Genomic DNA, 7,500 nt, shown 5'->3' on the forward strand with positions numbered 1-7,500 from the left:
TTCACCCTCACTGTCTCTCCTTTTTTGACCTTTTTGTTGTTTTGTCTTTGAGGTCTTCTGTCTGTTCAGCGAGTCCTTGACCGAGTCACTGTGTAAAGAGGCAGAAGGAGAATTTTAATCTGGGTGCACACAGAGAGCTCATTGTGTAATTGCATTTCATACATTGGGGGGGGGGGGGGGGGGGATTGTCTTCTCCACGCTTACCATGGGTACGATTTGAGACGGGGGTGGACTTAGGCTCTGGAAAAAAAAAGGCTCTTATTGCTGTGCACCACCAACACAACATTGACCCCCTGACCCCTAAATCTCTCGATTCTCTCGGTCTACTGTGCCGTCCGTCCTGCGCTGAAACTGTCTGCCGTGAGTTTCCAGCCCCCCCCCCCCCCCCCCCCTCGTAAGCCCCTTTAGGGCTTATTGACCTGTGAACACCAGCTCTCTTCATTAAAATCAACGCTCTGAGTCCCTCATCTGACTGGGGCCGATCCCTTGCGCAAAATCTCCTCCAGTTTGACCGAAAGGAGGCCTAGCCACAACAGACCATAATATACGTAGATGCGCACACAAAGGGGCTACCCAGTTCCCCTCTCATCTCCGAGTCGACTGGGGCTATTGAGTTTAGCTCAGATCTAGCTCACAGTTACACACTGTAACTGGCAAAAATCTCTGGTGGGTGAAGTATTAGGTGGTTGGGAGGTGTTTCAGAGGGATTAAGCATTAGAGCTCTTTTCTTCCATTGAGAAATTGGGCTTTGTGCTCTGAGAAAAAGGATAGGAAAGTCAAAGTCAAAGTAGCTTTATTGTCAATGATTTCAAATGTCAAGACATACAAAGTAATCGAAAGAACGTTTCCCACTCTCCTACGGTGAAACATATAAAGTGCACAGGCACAACAGATAAGACAGGACATTACCTAGTACTAAGTAGAACATACAGACAAGACATTACATAATACAAGAAGAACATACAGATAAACGATGGTGTTGGTTTTGTTGGGGCTGGGGGCGTATCAGTTTGACAGGTTGGATTGAGAGGTTCGGCTGTGTGCTGCCTGGATACCGGTGGGATGAATAACGAATAACCCAAGGTGTTGCTGTTTGTCCTGGCTGCAGTAACCCTTGGCAACAGCAAAGTTCTATGTAACAGCTGAGAGTGTTTTTGTTAGACAGAGGTTTGCCATCAAACCGCTGTCGACAGTCTAGCTAGACAGGAGAGAACCGATGAAAACTTCCCCGAGACTAAACAAAGCAAACACATTTAATGCTTGTTGGAGACAAGAACGATTTTATTGTTACGCTCTGGGGCCGAACTCCTGTCTCATCTGTGAAGGCAGTCTTCTGGATAGCATATATTTTCTAATTTGTGTTGCTGCATTCATGTCAAAAGTGTAATTCCTCTCCCTGCAGAAGATTATGTATTCGCTTAGAATTATTACGTTTCAATTGATAGTGATTGTTATTGAGAAGAATGGATTGCAGACTATTTGTGTTTATTTGCAGTTAAATGTGATGATTCATCTGTGGTGACATACTCCTGAGGGCGTTCACTATTATTATTATTATTATTATTATTATTATTATTATTATTATTATTATTATTATTAATAGTGGTGGCTCAGTATCATTAGCCAAGGGGCATCTGTGTTTTAACTGTGTATTTCACACAGGAAAGTGGTAGTGAGATGGAGTGGGATTGAATTGGACACCCTCCATTAATGATAGCAGCATCGCGTTGCACTTAATGAGCCAGGCCGCCTGAAAGACGAGGTTTGTGTGAGTGTCTGGCCAGCACGCGAGTAAACGCTCTGTTAGTATGGCGCCACTACAGCAATGCATAATTCATCTGGACTGTTTTAGGTTGAGCCGTGCAGGCGGGGTAGGAGTGTGTGTGTGCTTGTGTGTGTGTGTGTGTGTGTGTGTGTGTGTTTGTGTGTGTGTGTGTGTGTGTGTGTGTGTGTGTGTGTGTGTGTGTGTGTGTGTGTGTGTGCGTGTGTGTGCGTGTGTGTGTATGTGTGTGCGGCGCGCGGCAGTGGGGATGGGGAGGGCGTGAAGGGGTGGAGGGAGTTCAAGGCCGGGTCATGCTGCTCGACTGAACCCCAGTGAGGATTAGCACCTTTTGAAAATCAAGTGTTGCTGCAAACATTCGGATTTACACTCACGCGCGTCTCCGGCGACAACACACAGTATAACATGTGTCCTGTTTTTGGCTTCGGGCAGACGCTAAGCGCCGCAGCTTATTTTAAGACTACAAACGTTGCGAGTGTTAGGGTGATGCAAAGCTCGGACTACTATTTTATAATACGACTGCTCGTCTGGAGCCTTAGGCTTTAATTAGCTTTCCCAGGAGGAAAATTCCTATATTATAGTAAAAAATTATATTATATAAAAAAAAATGTATAACAAAAATGTATAAAACCTTTTCATTCGAATGATATTATTTGTAATGCATGCAATTTTCACAGTATGAATCTTTAATAGGTATGACATGATATTTGAAATTGGATAAATGCCTTATTAAAACAGTAATACATTCAGTAAATTGAACAAACATTGTAAAAATTGTATAAATGTATGTATACATTTTCATAGTTGTACATATTTTTAAAGCATGTCTGGTTGTAGGTGTCATGGTTCTTGGCTCATAAAAGACATTATAGTGTATATGAGAACATTTACTTACCCAGTCTGTGTGTTTATAAGAACTAAATATTTACTTACTCAGTCTGTCTCTCAGTTACTCTATTCAGAGGGCGAGACCTTAGGAGTTTGGTTGGCAGTTTTCAGCACAAAATTAAAAGGCAGATTGAATTGACTGGAGCTGAACTGAACTAAACTGAGCTGTATTAAATTGAACACAAAATATTTCTACTTTATGATTCCCAGAGGGAATTATCTTTGTTATCTTTGAGAATAAGACTTGCTGCCAGATCAAGATAGATATACATACTGTATATTCATGCATATCCAATCAGTCATCTGTACAAGACATGTTCTAGAAATAATACTAAATATTTAAGAAAAAAGCACTATATGCACTATATAAATATAATTTTTAAAAAAACACATAGAATTCATATAACTCACACAAATATAATATTTCGAATTATTTACAAATCATTTAAATTGTTTAAGCAATCCCCAAATTCTCCTATTTCAATAAAACACTGAAAAGTAAACAGTAAAATATAAATTTGTGTAAATTTTTCCACTCTCATACAAATAAATAATCCCAATCCCTGGCCTGAATTATGGTCTCGTCCCTAATTGTCACATGAAACCAAGTGACTAACCAGACGCACTTTGGGTGTTTTTGGTCCCATCTGACCCCCGTCACAGTGACCCTCACATAGCCAGTCCTTGTTTGATGGATTAACTTCTCCCTCCCTCCCCTCTCCCCCCTCCTCCTCCTCCTCTTCCTCCTCCTCCTCCATCTCTCGGACAGTGGCTCCTCCTGGTCCTGGACCTCCTTCACCGGCTCCGTCGTCTTCCTCCGCTTGGTCCTGGCTGGGCCGTGTTTGGCCGCTGCCTCGGACTGAATTCCTGCGTTCTTAAGAGAGCTGGTGTGAGATTAGTGAAAGGCTGTGTGATGTGGTTAAATTCACCTGCAGAAACATGGCCTGGCAGACATGACCCTTTCCCCTCACCCACAAACCCCCCCCCTCTACACACACACACACACACACAAACTCCCCCCTCCCCCCTCCACACACACACACACACTCCCCTAATGCAAGCCGACACTCTAGGCCAGGAGAGGCGGTGCAGGAGCAGCTTTGGTGCAAACAGGGCAATTGTTTTCATGCTCTTTTAATACTCCCCATTCAGGCCCAGGCTCCACAGCATACACACACACACACACACACACACACACACACACACACACACACACACACCGAAGGCGTTTGCGGCGGCCAGAGAGTATGTCAAGCCGCGGCGGAGAGTGGCCGTTCCCAGCCTCCTAATTGCTTTGATGAAATATTGAGGGCTGTGGCGTGACAGTGGTGCATCTGGGAGCGTTTCAGTGCTGCATCATGGGAGCGTTTCAGTGCTGCATCATGGGAGCATTTCAGTGCTGCATCATGGGAGCGTTTCAGAGGCCCGGAGAGAGAGTCTGTCTGCATCACTTATAGACCACAGTACCAGCAGCCCATACATCTCATAACACACTGTATGATGTAAGCACACTATGTAGTGTGCCTCCGATTTAGACACCTTTAGGATCATAGTCATTTGTGTGGCCTTTTTTGTGTAGGGTATAAACGTAAGTGCACGGTAGCGAGGGAGCATGGCAGCAGTGTAGTGACAGTGCTAGTGGTAGGAGAGACTCCTATGCGGAGCACTGACGTTGAATCCTCTGTTGAAGGTTGAAAGCGCTGTTACCGTACTCGCTCGACATGCTTATCTGGGTAGTGCAGTGCAGTGCTACGGCAAAGAAGGAGACCAGAGAACAGATTTCCATCGAGGCGAGTCGACTCGTAAGACCATCTCATTACTGACCCTACTCCATATGGGCCTCTGTCAAGATGGAGGGTCTTAACGCGGCAGGGAGGCTCACAGGTGGACTAATTTGTTCTGCCAGGTTCCCCTGGCCGGGTGCTAATGACGGAAGAGCGCGGATCAGAAGGGGGTTTGATGACGGCCAGGAATTCTTGTCTGGATTAAGGGCCGAGCTCTGGCCCTCTGGCCTTATTAGGCTCCCACTTGCCCAACATGGAACCTTCCTTTGACCGCCACCCCCATCACACCCCCCCCCCCCCCAAACACACATGAGTCTGGCCTGCACTGGAACACCACCCCCTGACGAGCCATAGGCACGGACTTGTGCTGTTTCTGGGTAATGAGGCATGGGTAAGCATGCTAGTGCAGAGTTCATCGCCCCAAGCCACTGCTCCTTTTATCCTTCCTCCTTTCTCATAGAACTATTCCCATCCCTCTCTTTCTCTCTCTCTCTCTATTGCTCTCTCTCTATCTCCCTCTTTCTCTCTCCCCCGCTCTGTCTCTCTCTCTCTCTCTCTCTTGCTCTCGCTCTCTATCTCCCTCTTTCTCTCTCTCTCTATTGCTCTCTCTCTATCTCCCTCTTTCTCTCTCTCTCTATTGCTCTCTCTCTATCTCCCTCATTCTCTCTCTCTTGTTCTCTCTCTCTATCTCCCTCATTCTCTCTCCCTCTCTCTGTCCCTCTCTCTCTCTCTCTCTCTCTCTCTTGCTCTCTCTCTCTCTCTCTCTCTCACTCTCTCCCTCTTTTTTCTCTCTCTCTCTTGCTCTCTCCCTCTCTTTTTTCTCTCTCACTCTCTCTCTCTCTCTCTCTCCGTTCTACAGATGTCCCACTATCCCTTTCCCTCTTTCAGCACCCCCCCCCCCCTCTTGTGTCTGTCCCCTCATGCACCTCTCCAGCCCAAACAGAGCATGTGTTTAGAACACAACACGCCTCAGAGAGCAAACAGTAAAGGCGAGATGGACATGGAGATGGAGAGGTGCGCATCCCTATTCTTTCCCCTTTCCCGATCCCTCTTTCACCCCATTGTTGACAAGAGAGCATCTGTCAAACACAATGCTGGCCTTCTTCACGGCTAGAGCTGTGTGAGTATGTGTGAGTGTGTAAGTGTGTGTGTGTGTGTGAGTATGTGTTTTGTGTGTCTGTGTGCCAGTGTTCTAATTTGCATTGAGCCTTTAAGTGTTTTTATCTTGACCTTTATGCTGACCCAAACACACACACACACACACACACACACACACACACACACACACACACACAAACACACACACACACACACACACACACACACAGACAAACACATATACATATGCACTCATGCAAAAGTGTCAGGGACAGCTGGGTTTGAACTAGGCTGCATTGGGAAAGCTCAAACGCGCTCCATAATTCATGAAGCATAAGCACAGGACGGTTGAAGGGCTCATGTCTCCTTTCCCTGCACTGATTAAAATAAAAGTAGTCCTTTAAAATTCAGGACGCATATGAACATAATTTACTTTCCAGTGAATGAGATTTACATATTAGTCGATAACAAAAGGGTATAAGGTAGTTTCCTTTCCTTGTCTCAGAGTCTCTTGGCCCTAATTTAATAGATGAGTAACGCAGCATAGAAGGGCATCACGTCAAGTTATTTTGATTTCTAAGGCACATTCATTTAGTCATAAATTTAGACATAGCCCTAAGTGCATAGATCCCCCTTCGAGGGCAGGCCAAAGCCTCGTTTGGGTGTGTCTGATCAAAAAGGTAGGTGTGTGGTAGAAATGGTTTTAAGGAAGGCGTTCTGCCACTTTATTATTTGAAATGTAACCTGCATCTTTGTTGTCAATGTCTTGCAGGCGCATCTAATCTAATCTAATTTCTAATTCTAATTTCACGGTTTGTCAGCATAGTTACTAAATTGATCAACCATTTAACTCAACAGAATATGTTACCAAATGGCTACTTAGGCTGTGCAACTACTCTCAGTGCCACATAAACAATGAATAAAGTAATCCAGTAGCCTGTCATTCATCAGGGCCTTAATGTGCCTCAATACTCTTTTGTATTTTACAGCACAGCACTCACTCATTAGACCACTCATCAACGTGTCGTTCTCCCAGTGATCTTAAGTAGCCCGACATCTCTCAGTAGAGTGGAAATTAGATAGGCCTACAAATGGGATAATTGTGTCAAATATTTAGCTGTTCATTAAATATGTTTGGTTGCTAACATGGGCTTCACGGCGGGTCTGTTGAATATAAGAAGACCAGACACTTTGGTGGTTTGAGGTGTGTTGGTCTTTAATCAATTCATCATGACACATTTTTTATAATTTCACAATTGATGCCTGTTGGACTTGAACCAAAACAAATGAAAAGTGTCAGAATTCATGTCAGATTTCCCGTTGATATGGTTGGCTCAAAAGACACGGCTTCAACGTTATACCCACAAATTAAAATGCCTGCTCTCCTGTCCCACAACGGCTTCACACTACTCCCGAAAATAACGATTCTTCTTGATTCCTCCCTTTGATGGTGCGCCATTTGCAGACTATCATTACATCACACACATAGCACACAGATCGTTGCCCTATGAAATTAAGACCTTCTATCTCATCCTTAACTGTCTATTCTACCCTGTTCTTGTCACCTATCTCCCTCTCTTTTTCCTTTTTCTATGTCTATCTTTTTTCACTTTCTTTTCTTTCCTCCCTTCTTTCTTTCTTTCTTTCTTTCTCAGCGGTTGGCTTAATCTTAAACTCTCCAGCAAATCCCATTGAACTGCCTCAGGAGAGAGTTCACATAATGGGTGGGCCCTGTCCATTAGCAGGAGGCGAACCGCTTTTCCAGGAACTGCAATTAGCCCAAGTTCACAGAATGGTCCAGTCGCCCTTCCCAGGGTGAGACTGAATCGACTGGTCACCTAGCAAACGTGGGTTTGAGTGACTGGAGTACTTATTACAGTGCTTAAAGTGCATGACCGCTGGCTAAATGTTATGTTTCCGCATCAGTGCCATGTTTCATGATGTAGGAGA

This window comes from Sprattus sprattus (genome assembly GCF_963457725.1).
Source record: "Sprattus sprattus genome assembly, chromosome: 13".
NCBI classification, from domain to species: Eukaryota; Metazoa; Chordata; class Actinopteri; order Clupeiformes; family Clupeidae; genus Sprattus; species Sprattus sprattus.